At 40.3% G+C, this 13394-nt stretch overlaps 1 protein-coding gene across 1 annotated transcript in view; it reads right to left on the bottom strand.

The window, feature by feature from the left end:
- LOC109038330 (uncharacterized) overlaps nt 1-4471 on the bottom strand; it is a 29457-nt gene extending 24986 nt beyond the window's left edge. Inside the window, exons 1-2 of the mRNA XM_072303059.1 lie at nt 4331-4471; nt 3229-3388 (exon numbers count right to left, since the gene is read on the bottom strand). The gene's annotated coding sequence lies outside the window, so the exon portion shown is untranslated. The remainder of the gene's footprint in view (nt 1-3228; nt 3389-4330) is intronic.
- Between the last annotated feature and the right edge of the window lie 8923 nt (nt 4472-13394).

Raw genomic sequence — 13394 nt, 5'->3', positions numbered from 1 at the left:
GAGCCTTGTCCCGTTGACCAACTCGGGTATACAAAGAAAGGGCCTAAACTTGGCGAGGCTCTTTCCGCCGACTGGAAAAATTCCGCGGAAATTGTTTAGAAAAACTGTATTTGCCTTTCGTAACAAGAATGATTAAAAATAAGACATTATTTGAGGTCTGCAACGTTGCAGTCGGAGCTAAATACGCTTCCTTACGCGTGTAGGAAAGGATATTTGAACTCATTCACGGCAGGTGCAGTGATACAACTATTCGACCACGGGTGTAAGCATGTTGCTGCCAGCCGGATTGAAGGCGCGCCACACTCCAGCAATTACTCGGGTCCCGTCCCGTGCGATCTCCCTGGCTGGCGCGCCGCTAAAATCGCCGCAAAGGAATGACTGCACGTCATTATCCTTGACTCTCTGTCCCGTTTTTACCAAAGTTAGAGTGAAAGTGTATCCCTGAATTGTAACGATTCAGAATCTCGGATTGGGTTTATTAAGTTCATTTTTTTAAAATGAGGTATGAAACGAGCGAAAATATTGCGTCAAAATTTCCGGCGACTGAATAAAATCCACGGAAATTATTTAGAAAAACTATATTTGCCTTTCGTAACAAGAATGATTGACTCTCTGTCCCGTTTTTACCACAATTTGATTGAAAGTGTATCCCTGAATTATAACGATTCAGAATCTCGGATTGGGTTTATTAAATTCATTTTTTTTAAAATGAGGTATGAAACGAGCGAAAATATTGCGTCAAAATTTCCGGAGACTGATGAAAATCCGCGGAAATTGCTTAGAAAAACTGTATTTGCCTTTCGTAACATGAAAGATTAAAAATAAGACATCAGTTGAGGTCTGCAACGTTGCAGTCGGAGCTAAATACGCTTCCTTACGCGTGTAGGAAAGGATATTTGAACTCATTCACGGCAGGCGCAGTGATACAACTATTCGACCACGGGTGTAAGCATGTTGCTGCCAGCCGGATTGAAGGCGCGCCACACTCCAGCAATTACTCGGGTCCCGTCCCGTGCGATCTCCCTGGCTGGCGCGCCGCTAAAATCACCGCAAAGGGAGGACTGCACGTCATTATCCTTGACTCTCTGTCCCGTTTTTACCACAATTAGAGTGAAAGTGTATCCCTGAATTGTAACGATTCAGAATCTCGGATTGGGTTTATTAAATTCATTTTTTTAAAATGAGGTATGAAACGAGCGAAAATATTGCGTCAAAAGAGCCTCGCCAAGTTTAGCCCCTTTTTTTGTAAACCCGAGTTGGTCAACGGGAGAGGGCTTAAATGAAAGCTTATGGTAAGGCAAACTACCATGTAAAGTATCAACTTGAAGTGACCCCTTGTTTAGGCTGTACAGCGTTGCCAATTTTCCATTTTTATGCGCTATACTCAATGAATACTGAATCATCATGGTTCAACAGGCTAGTTGACCCGAGTTGGTCAAGAGGACAAGGCTTAAACGAAAGCTTATGGTGAGGCAATCTTCCATGCAAAGTTTCAACTTGAAGTGAAACCTCGTTTAGGCTGTACAGCGTTGCCAATTTCCATTTTCAAGATGGTAATATCGAGGAATTCTGGATTATCATGGTTCAACAAACTAGTACACCCGAATTGGTCAACGGGACAAGGCTCAAATGAAAGCGTATGATAGGGCAAACTTCCAGGAAAAGTTTCAACTTGAAATGAAACCTCGTTTAGGCTGTACAGCGTTGCCAATTTTCTATTTTTATGTGCTATACTCAAGGAATACTGAATCATCATCGTTCAACAGGCTAGTACACCCGAGTTGGTCAACAGGACAAGGCTTAAACGAAAGCTTATGGTGAGGCAATCTTCCATGCAAAGTTTCAACTTGAAGTGAAACCTCGTTTAGGCTGTACAGCGTTGCCAATTTTCCATTTTTATTTGCAAAAATTGAGGAATTCTGGATCACCATAGTTCAATAGACTAGTACACCCGAGTTGGTTAACGAGACAAGGCTCAAATGAAAGCTAATGATAAGGCAAACTTCCAGGAAAAGTTTCAACTTGAAGTGAAACCTCGTTTAGGCTGTACAGCGTTGCCAATTTTCCATTTTTATGTGCTAAAATCAAGGAATTCGGGACTAGTAGTCCAGTGCATCATTATTAAACAGACTAGAGTCCATACTCATCAAAGCTATAGCCCATGAAGGTACGTTTTCCGCGAAAAATCTCGAAAATACCCTAATTTTATGTTTAAAAAATTTAATAATAAATTAGCAACACTGCTCCGAAACGTTCAGGATGGCCTTTGGTTGCGCTTCTATTCGATCTCAGGGTCGTATTTAGCTCGTGGACCGATGCACTAGTCTGTTTAATTATGATGCCATGGACTATTAGTCCCGAATTCCTTGATTTTAGCACATAAAAATGGAAAATTGGCAATGTTGTACAGCCTAAACGAGGTTTCACTTCAAGTTGAAACTTTTCCCGGAAGTTTGCCTTATCATAAGCTTTCATTTGAGCCTTGTCTCGTTGACCAACTCGGGTGTACTAGTCTGTTGAAGTATGGTGATCCAGAATTCCTCAATTTTTGCACATAAAAATGGAAAATTGGCAACGCTCTACAGCCTAAACGAGGTTTCACTTCAAGTTGAAACTTTTCCTGGAAGTTTTCCTTACCATAAGCTTTCGTTTGAGCCTTGTCCTGTTGACCAACTCGGGTGTACTAGCCTGTTGAACCATGATGATCCAGTATTCCTTGAGTATAGCGCATAAAAATAGATAATTGGCAACGCTGTACAGCCTAAACGAGGGGTCACTTCAAGTTGATACTTCACATGGAAGTTTGCATTACCATAAGCTTTCATTTGAGCCTTGTCCCGATGACCCACGCGGGTATACAAAAAGGGGCTAAAAAACACCACTTTTGGGCGAGGCTCTTTCTCCGCGGACTCCAAGGGGAAGAAATTCAGCAGAAAAGAACAAGATACAAGGTAGTGCCCAAAGAAAAGAATCAACCTAATAGTTATTTGTAAATGGAAAAATGCAGAACTAATGTTTCTGAAATAAGCTGACAAGAATTGGTCCCTCTTTTCCAAACTCGATCCGAAGGTTGTGTTTGGAAAGGTACATATTTGTATAGGAAAATAAATGGCAGATATTTGTTTCTGAAATAAAGCAATAAAGTTGGTTTCTTTTTTGCCGAACTTGCTCCTAATGAAATCTAAGAGGAAGACATGGAGATCTAGACACTGAAATTAAGTAACTTACCAATTTGGTGATTTGAGATCTTGGAAGCTGCTACAATCCTGATACAGAAATAGGGGTTTTCAGTATTCAACAGATTATGACTTCATAAAATGCATTTTCCGAAGTAAAATTTTTTCTTCTTACAAAAAGGTTCTTATGAATTCTGCAACCACATCAACCCCTGAAAAGATACCGACACAAATGGATTACACATCATGCGTACTCCCATAAGAACACATGTTAAATCACAGCCGAGTTTCATCCACTATTGTAATGTCACAGAAACGTAGTTTCACCCTCTTCATTCTCATAAGCAACACTTTGGGTTCTCGGAGCTTTCGCTCCTTGTGGCAAACTCCAGTGTATGAAACTCACAGTTGGCGGAGCATGGGATCAGCCCAACTGTAGTTTTTACAATGCTTCCCTCCATAGGACATTAGGCTAGTTCAGGTTGAGATGCTTGGTAAGCAGCAGCCTGATTGTAGAAATTTTGTGTTTGTCGGGTAGACATAGATAATGTGGGTTAAAAGACAGAGTGTGATTGGTCAGCTATGACAAAGCGGCGGCTATGTCGTGCCTAGGTAAGATAGAATGGACGACATACTGTCGGAAACTTAAGAGGTGCTTTTGGCTTCTTGTGAGTTCCACCGGACATAGGCACAACATAGCAACGATAAGACATAGACAAACAATCTTGCTCCGCCTTTTAACCTATGTCATATGCTCAAAAAAAGGTTGGAATCGATCAAAAAAACAAACACAGCCCTCATTCACTTCTACATCTACCCCACACGTATTTAAGCATGACACACTTCGACTGTGTAAGTCGGCAATCACATAACTCGGTTTGCGAAGTCGCAGACTTCTTATCATACCTTATTTTTGTAACGGAAAACTACTCAACGGCAATTCTTTAACACTGCCGTGATTTTTCTTCCCTGTGCGAAGAAAATTCTGCAAAAACTTCAAGGAATGATGTCAATTTGTTCTCTCCTAAAAATATAACTTAGAAGCGGAGATTTTCAGACACCGCGAACGAGTTATGTGATTGCCGACTTACATTGTCGACTTGAAATTTAACACTTGCATGCTGTGAAAATGGATATTTCTTCATAGTACTTACAGGAATGAGAATGTGCGTGGATGGCTGCAATCGAACTGATCAACGAGCACTGATTATCTCATATGAATTAGCCGACACTTTTTCAAGGAACAGAGGCACAACGCTTGAAAAACACGAACTTGTAACAGAACGGACTGGCTTAGAACGACTTAAACTTTGAATTTCGAACTCGTTATTCAACTAACAAACGACCAGAAGCAAAACTTGTGACTGTGACGGAACCGAATACATTCTGATTTCTGATTCCGAAGCCTTTTCTTTGTTTACCGACCGCTTGTCTAAACACTTGAACAGTAATTATTGAGGTTATGTTAGGCTTAGGCTTGGTCGATGTTTACTTTTTGCAGGCAAAGACCCCCTACGATGTGCAGGCAAGATGGCTGCGTCGCGCGACGGGAACTCAGGGCAGTTCGAGCTTCGAGCACTCTCTTCCCAATACCTACTCTAACCCATCCTATCGTCCGCCGCCTCCCTACCCCACCCAGCTCTCCCATCCATTTCCGTTTCCTGCGCATCTACCACTTTTTGGATTGTTATGTACTTTTGAAGGTTTAAGTTATCAAAAGTAGAAATGTGCACAGATATTGTTTTAGCAAATTTTTCAAGAAATGTGCTAAGTGCCTCGTATTTACCTATTAACAGGAAGTTTCCAGAAGTTGTACCATTGTGCCACAAAAAGAAATTGATAAATTTGTGCGAATGTTTAGTTAAAGTTTTAGCTTGATGGTTCATCTTTACATGGAAATATTTTTGGTACAATTATAATTTCCACAATGAAAGTCTGGCAACACAGCTAACTTAGCAAAATCCCTCATATTTCTTAGGAATTAAGTCAGATGTGAGGGTAAGATTTATCCCCCCCCCCCTCCTCCTCTCAACTAGTTCCCCCAATGCGCACAGAATGTACTAATAAGCAGCATAAAGCAGAGGGAAAGATACAGGTATAATTAATAGATAGGTATTCACAACATGGATGATTTCAAAATTTGACATCTGAAGCATGTTTGAGATAATATTAAGCACCGATAGTATTCTCCGGAGTAGAGTCCCTTTATACCCAGAGTTAAGACAACTCACTTTTGGTTCGGCTGAAAGTGGCCTAAAAAAAAATCCAATTCTGATTGGTTCTCGCTCATGGAGGCCGAAACGAGTGCACCAAGATGGCAGTACCTCGAATGGGAACAAGAATAATGAAAATATCACCTAATTGTGGTTTATCAAGAGTAAATTGTCATTTCCATCGGTCCAAAATGAAAAGAGAATAAGAAATTATTCACAAACCAATCTCATTTTCTTTTTAATTGATCAATTTGTTGATGTTGTTGTTTTTGTATGACAGACATCGCAGGATTCCTGATCCTTATCCCTCAATATCGTTCGTTTGGGTGCACTCGTTTCGGCCTCCATGGCCAGCTATGGAACGCCGTTAGTGTCAAAACCCTTTTCTTGCGCGCGCGGAATTTTTTCTGGCGCGCGGAATTTTTTTTCGGCGCGCGGAAAGAAAAAACCCGTTTTCGATGAAAATCTCTGAATTTCCGGATTCCGCGCCGGTATTCGATATATTTGCGCCGTTTGTGTCAAAACTATTTTTTCCGGCGCGGCGCTCCAAATCTGTTCCGCGCGCGGACTTTTCGATATATCGATTCCTGCTCGCCGCCGGCGCGGCGCTCCGAAATCTGTTCCGCGCGCAGAATTTTCGATATATCGATTCCTGCTCGCCGACTGTTTTTTCCGGCGCTGCACCAGAAAATAATTCCGCGCGCCACTTTTTCGATATATCGATTTTTCTGCGCGCGGAGAATATTATCTCTCTTTTGAACGATTTCCATTATCGATCCTCTGCGTGCCCCTGCCGTATGTGGGTCGTGTAAACAAACGCAGATTGATAACACAAATGATCCAAACAACTCGAAATCTCTTAATTTTAATTAATTTAAATCCATTTTCGACTTCAACCAAGCATTTGGCAATAATATTCATCGTATTTTACAACCTGGAGCCACGGCCTATCGGCTCATTTTAAGGTGCATTCTGAAAATCAGTTTTACAAGTCCAATGTCCAAACCCAGACTTTCTTCTTTCCCTTTTTTTTAACCATTCTCTTTTCACTTTCGCCTCAAATCAAATGTTTTGCAGTTTTTTTGTCTTAAGTAAGTGGTCCTGAATTCATTCAAGAGTTAGAAGTTAACGATTTATTTAGTATGATAGCCTTTTGACCTCTTAAGCTTTATCGATATGATCTCATGTAGTTCGAGGTTTCTTTGGCCCAAACCAAGTGATTACTTACACATCTGATGTGAGTCTTATGGCTCTTCAAATTCGCAGTGTAGAATTAAATCAGAGACTACAGTTACTTAATCCAGTTCTGCTCTCTTGTTCAATGTTTGTCATACGTGTTTGTTCGGTGACCACTGTAGTGCATATACACAGTTATGCTATCGGTACAGGTATTATTTCTTGTTTTCTACAGTCAGGACTTTCTCTTAAGCGCAATAATTTACCAAAGAAATTCACCTAGTTGCGTAAATAATTTGGTGTATAGATATTCTGTTAATGTCTCCTTGCGGTGATGCAAAGTTTCTGAGATCTGTCATAAGTGGATTTTGCATTTGGACGGTCACTCTTGCCTGATAAAATTACTGCTCTAGCAACTTCAAATTTATACTTTGATCTCTGATTCATCACTAAATGACACTCGTGCGGGGTCATTTATCTTTAATCAGTTCAAAGCTATTTCGACAATGAATCATCAAAGGTCCGATTGAAGAAGGAATTTTCTGGTGAGTGCTGCGGCTGAACCGACATCACAACTCTACTATCGAAAGCATCAACCAAGACATGATCATTCGTCTAGAAGTGGAAATATTTTGCAACTCATCAGCAGGCCGATTATTGAAGGCTTAGAGCAACCCGACAAGACAACAAATTCCGATATATTACATGGAGAAGATAGGGCTATGTCTTTTCATATCGGGCTGACATAGTTTCAATAATCAGGTAGCTGGTAGTTTAACAGGTAAGATTGGTAAAGTCACTTAGGTATCACAAGTTACATTCGTATCTCTTGTGGAACAGTGTTTGTAGGTATGCTTACCTTTATGGAGATTAATTGATAACAAAACGAGCATATCGATGTCATAGCCTAACTAGAAAACCATGTACGTAGATTTACAAATTTTCAGACTTTCTGTTTCTCTTCGATTATAAAATCATGCAACGAAATGTTACAAATGTCATCCCCAGATAACCTTAACCATGTTCCTGACTTATTCTTATGGGAGGATGTAATTCTATGTCTTTTCAAAATCCTTCCATCCGTCTGTACCTGAGAAATTCAGTAAATCAGCCGACTTTCGGACTTTTAACCAGAATCGTCGGCATCTTTACAATTGAAATGATTCTTATGTGTTTTTGAACAAAGGCATTTTATTAAAATTTTTGTTGGACAGGTTTGATTCACCCTGAATTCTTAAATAGAGAGAAAAAAAAATATTTTCTTCACTCTAGAAAGACATGAAACTGACCAAGCTGTAGGTAAGTAAGTAGTTTTTGATTACTTCATTCCATGAAATGTGATGAGCCTTGTTGCTGCAGGAAACACAACATACTAGCAGGAATCCTCAAATAAATTTTCTATCTTCTACAATATCTGTTGATACTTAAGTATTTGATGATACCTGCGAAGTACAAAATTTCTGAAAAGACACTGGGAATACCAGCAGAGTCATCTCAAAATTTTCTCTCAGGAACAAAACTAAAAATTGTGGAAGTTTCCTAAGAATGCTCGGAAGACATATTTACGTATTATTAATAGATGAAGTGTAGCCTGCTACATATCATGTCGTATTCCTCTTCAAATATACATGCAGGTGAGTAGATTTTGAAATTTTGAGCGCACAATTTGCTTAAGAAAGAAGCGAGCACTACCATGATTTCCACTTACCATTACCACTTCCTCATAAATTTTTATAAGTTGATGCTTTTGAAAGTTGAGTTGTGATGTCGGTTCAGCCGCAGCACTCACCAGAAAATTCCTTCTTCAATCGGACCTTTGATGATTCATTGTCGAAATAGCTTTGAACTGATTAAAGATAAATGACCCCGCACGAGTGTCATTTAGTGATGAATCAGAGATCAAAGTATAAATTTGAAGTTGCTAGAGCAGTAATTTTATCAGGCAAGAGTGACCGTCCAAATGCAAAATCCACTTATGACAGATCTCAGAAACTTTGCATCACCGCAAGGAGACATTAACAGAATATCTATACACCAAATTATTTACGCAACTAGGTGAATTTCTTTGGTAAATTATTGCGCTTAAGAGAAAGTCCTGACTGTAGAAAACAAGAAATAATACCTGTACCGATAGCATAACTGTGTATATGCACTACAGTGGTCACCGAACAAACACGTATGACAAACATTGAACAAGAGAGCAGAACTGGATTAAGTAACTGTAGTCTCTGATTTAATTCTACACTGCGAATTTGAAGAGCCATAAGACTCACATCAGATGTGTAAGTAATCACTTGGTTTGGGCCAAAGAAACCTCGAACTACATGAGATCATATCGATAAAGCTTAAGAGGTCAAAAGGCTATCATACTAAATAAATCGTTAACTTCTAACTCTTGAATGAATTCAGGACCACTTACTTAAGACAAAAAAACTGCAAAACATTTGATTTGAGGCGAAAGTGAAAAGAGAATGGTTAAAAAAAAGGGAAAGAAGAAAGTCTGGGTTTGGACATTGGACTTGTAAAACTGATTTTCAGAATGCACCTTAAAATGAGCCGATAGGCCGTGGCTCCAGGTTGTAAAATACGATGAATATTATTGCCAAATGCTTGGTTGAAGTCGAAAATGGATTTAAATTAATTAAAATTAAGAGATTTCGAGTTGTTTGGATCATTTGTGTTATCAATCTGCGTTTGTTTACACGACCCACATACGGCAGGGGCACGCAGAGGATCGATAATGGAAATCGTTCAAAAGAGAGATAATATTCTCCGCGCGCAGAAAAATCGATATATCGAAAAAGTGGCGCGCGGAATTATTTTCTGGTGCAGCGCCGGAAAAAACAGTCGGCGAGCAGGAATCGATATATCGAAAATTCTGCGCGCGGAACAGATTTCGGAGCGCCGCGCCGGCGGCGAGCAGGAATCGATATATCGAAAAGTCCGCGCGCGGAACAGATTTGGAGCGCCGCGCCGGAAAAAATAGTTTTGACACAAACGGCGCAAATATATCGAATACCGGCGCGGAATCCGGAAATTCAGAGATTTTCATCGAAAACGGGTTTTTTCTTTCCGCGCGCCGAAAAAAAATTCCGCGCGCCAGAAAAAATTCCGCGCGCGCAAGAAAAGGGTTTTGACACTAACGGCGTTCCATAGTTTTGACACTAACGGCGTTCCATAGGCCAGCTAAGGCCGGCTGCCAGTCAGCTGATAATCGAGTTGTCTTAACTCTGGGTATAAAGGGACTCTACTCCGGAGGAGGCTGCAGTGGGTGCTGCATGCATGTACACAGCCTGGCAAATACGTAAGTACAACTCTGCGTCTTTACCGACCAACTACACATCTTTTTTACCTAAAATTTAACTCTAAGTAACTTGTGTGTTTCTCCCACACGTAGATAGCCTCCTTTTATTTTTTAAATTTTTCCTGAGATCTACGCCTGATTCCAATAAGGAAGGAAGGATGCTATCTTAGTTTTTAGCTGCCATAGCTTTATCCTGAAAACATTTATACCTTGTGCGCATACAATCCTCAAACTCATCCCTTATCATCTGGCATCCTCTGCCTATTTAGCAATAAGTAAATCCTCTAATCAAACATACATGGCTTAGATATAAATTAAAGCCCCCCTCCCCCCCGTATTTTCCACCAAAATTCAAAATGTAAATAGGTACGTTTAAGATTAATTTCAATGCCTCAGAACGCTGGGGCCCCCACACAAGCTTGTGATTTCTCCATAAATTCTAAAGATTCTCCATCCTCAATCCTTAAATAAATTATATCATAATAATTATGTCAATAATTCTATTATATCCTTAAATTATATCAGAAAAATATCTTGCCAAAGTATTTTGAGAATTACCCTGGTTGACTTGGGTTGGACTCGTTTAGAAATTTAATCTCAATCAAAAATGCCAATTCCCTGAGCAGTTTAATTTTTCTCCGCGAGTGAAATTTGTGCTTGGCGCCATTAGGAGCAAAGAGTAGGGGAGAGGAGAGAGCAACAGAGCAGAATCATGGAGTCCGAGCTAGTCCGAGCGAGCTGCACGCACGCTCCACCAGCTACTCCCGCTCTGTGATCGCCTGCACATCGTAGGGGGTCTTTGCCTGCAAAAACGCTCAATCAGGCTTGGTCGGGGCTTGGTGATGCCGTGCCAATCAAAATCAAAGACATAAAGACGGAGCGCTCGTATCTAAAAGCACGGGGAAAAAGTGAAGCTAGGTTCGGCGCTGCGCGCTTGTGTGAGTGTGTAAATAAGCGCGGGAATCCATGGCAGCAAACGGAAATTTGATTTGAACTTGTCCTCTTGATTTTTGCACATTTCTTCTTTGAAACGTATTTTAAATTCCTAAAACGAATATACTAAGAAAGTTAGGTCTGCGTCCTAATATAATACACCTACTTTTGCTCGGTAACAGGCAGCAAGACAATTTGAATCCATTTCTGATTGGTTCCCGTATTTTAGGCCTTCAGTTCATAGTGTCACAAACGGGAATAAAGATTACATTTTCACCGATTGCAAAGATTATAATCTGGAATGGACCAGGAAATTACGGGTTCGGCAAGGAACAAACGGAATGAGAGGAGGAACGGAGAAAGGCATTTGAGAATGGGCCGATCAAAGATTACAAAAAACGTTCAATTTCTGTAATCTTTATTCCCGTTTGTGACATCCATGAGCCGAATTGTCTTGACTCTCAGTATAAAGGGACTCTAACAGGCAGTAATCTCACATAAAGTTAGTTTTTCTTCTGCTCATGGTGGTTCTGCAGGTTCAAACAGGCCGTTACAATTCTAGATCAACGTTACTCCCAAATGAAATTAATCGGTCAACGACGGACTGAAACTAACCTAAAGTTAAAAAAATATGAGTCTGTACCTGAATTTGGGCAAAAATCAACCTAAAATACTTTGTTTCCGCAATTTTATTTATTAGTTCCCGCCCTACATTTGAATTCAAAGTTGTCACGATTCCGCCGCCAATCCTCTAGCCAATAGTAGAGGTGATTGAAAAGAAGCTCTAGAAGCTTCATTTTTTGCATTTAGTGCTCCGTCTTTATGTCTTTGGTGCCAATAGAGACTTTGCACGAAAATGTTTTATTGCTTCATCTGAAAGTGCTTAAAGAGCTGATTTCCCAGTATTTTTTATAATTTTTTTCTGATATGGGAAACAGTATAAAAATATATTTAAAAGTGAGAAAATGCACCGCCCAGTGACGTCATCTGGCGGCATTTCCCATTTAAACGCATGTATTTTATTAGGTCATTTAGTCATATATTCTCCAATAATTGTTCAATTCATGAACCAAGGGTATCCTCGTGTTCAGTTCACTCAGTAGTTTCCACTCAAACACGAAATTCATCAAATTTCAGACACCTGCAACTTCTCTATTACAGCAGGCGTAACATACAACTATTTGACCACGGGTGTACGCATGTTGCAGCTCCGCCGGATTGAAGGCGTTTCAAACTGCGAAGATGTCTTGACTCTTCCACGCCCTGCCGAACCTCGCGAGCGGGACGAACGCTAAAATCGCTGCGACACTTAGACAACGCGTCATTATTTATGACTCCCTTCTAATTCTCTCCATGCAAAACAAAAGTAACTATCCTAATACCTACGATTTAGAATCAGGGACCGTGGTTTTTTTTCGGTAAAAAGAAAATAAGGAATATAGGACTGAATAAAATATCGCGACGAAATGTCCCGTGATTTTAATTAAAATCGTTCGTTAAATTACAGTTAATTTTTCAGAGAATCTGTGCGTATCTTTCAATAAATAAAGATCGAAATTGACGCATTAAATGCGGTTTGCAACGTTGCAATCGAGGTTAACAAGCTCCAATTCGCGTGGAATGAGCCATCGATATTTGAGTTCGTTTACAGCCGGTGCCATGTGATGCCGCAGCCGCACAGTGGTCCTGGTCCCGCTGCCGCTCCTACAACATTGTCGAGTTGTCGTACATCGACCATTGAGGCTCTAACCATAGAGTACAATTAGAGTCTCTAAGTACAATGAGTAGAGTCGCAATGTATTGGAGCGACGGTGAAGTCAATCCATGGATGTGTCATTCCGAGCCCCTTGTCTGCCAGAAAGTGGGAACCATCTGGGAGCCGTTCGGCATATTTAACACGGCGGCTTATGGGGAAATCGCGGGCTCTTGGTGGTTTTCGGGATTTATTCATTTCAATCAATCATTATTTCCGCGAATTTTGGCAAATTGAGTTCGCCGAATTCATAACCCTGGTAAAAATGGCAAGTGTTAGGTCAGTGAATTTTCCACTGAGGTCAGTGCAATTTGCTCTGAGCCGAGGTCAGTTCAGTTTTCTCTGACGTAAGTGTTAAGGCACTTACCCAAGAAGTCAGCACTGAGGTAAGAGGCACTGACGTCGGGAGAAAGACTTGCCTAAGTGCAGAGATGTCTCTGAGGTAAGCGGGACTGAGGTCAGGACTTGGTTCATCTGACATCAATCTTAATCGAACCGCACTCACTCCCAAAAAGTAGAGATGGCTCCTCCTTCCCCCACCCTATTTCATTTTCGTGGGGGAATATTTCCTCGGGACACGGGGACCACAAACTTTATCTTTCAGAGAGGCATATTTTGTAGAAGGTGGGATTTTCTAAGAGGGAAGGAAAACTAGTTTAAGTAGCCACACTCTTGAATAATTTGTTTTACCCTATTCGTTTAAGATGGCACTTAAATAATAAAACACAACAAAAAATGAGATCGATAAAAATATTATCACCGCTAAAATATGTATTTAGATATATTTATTTAAGCATTATTATTTTTTTATAAAAAAAAATAGTTTTAAATTTGTTTTA

The sequence above is a fragment of the Bemisia tabaci genome, chromosome 8, assembly GCF_918797505.1.
Source record: "Bemisia tabaci chromosome 8, PGI_BMITA_v3".
Taxonomy (NCBI): Eukaryota; Metazoa; Arthropoda; class Insecta; order Hemiptera; family Aleyrodidae; genus Bemisia; species Bemisia tabaci.
The sequence above is the reverse complement of the archived record's forward strand: the minus strand, read 5'-3'. Positions and strand labels throughout refer to the sequence as shown.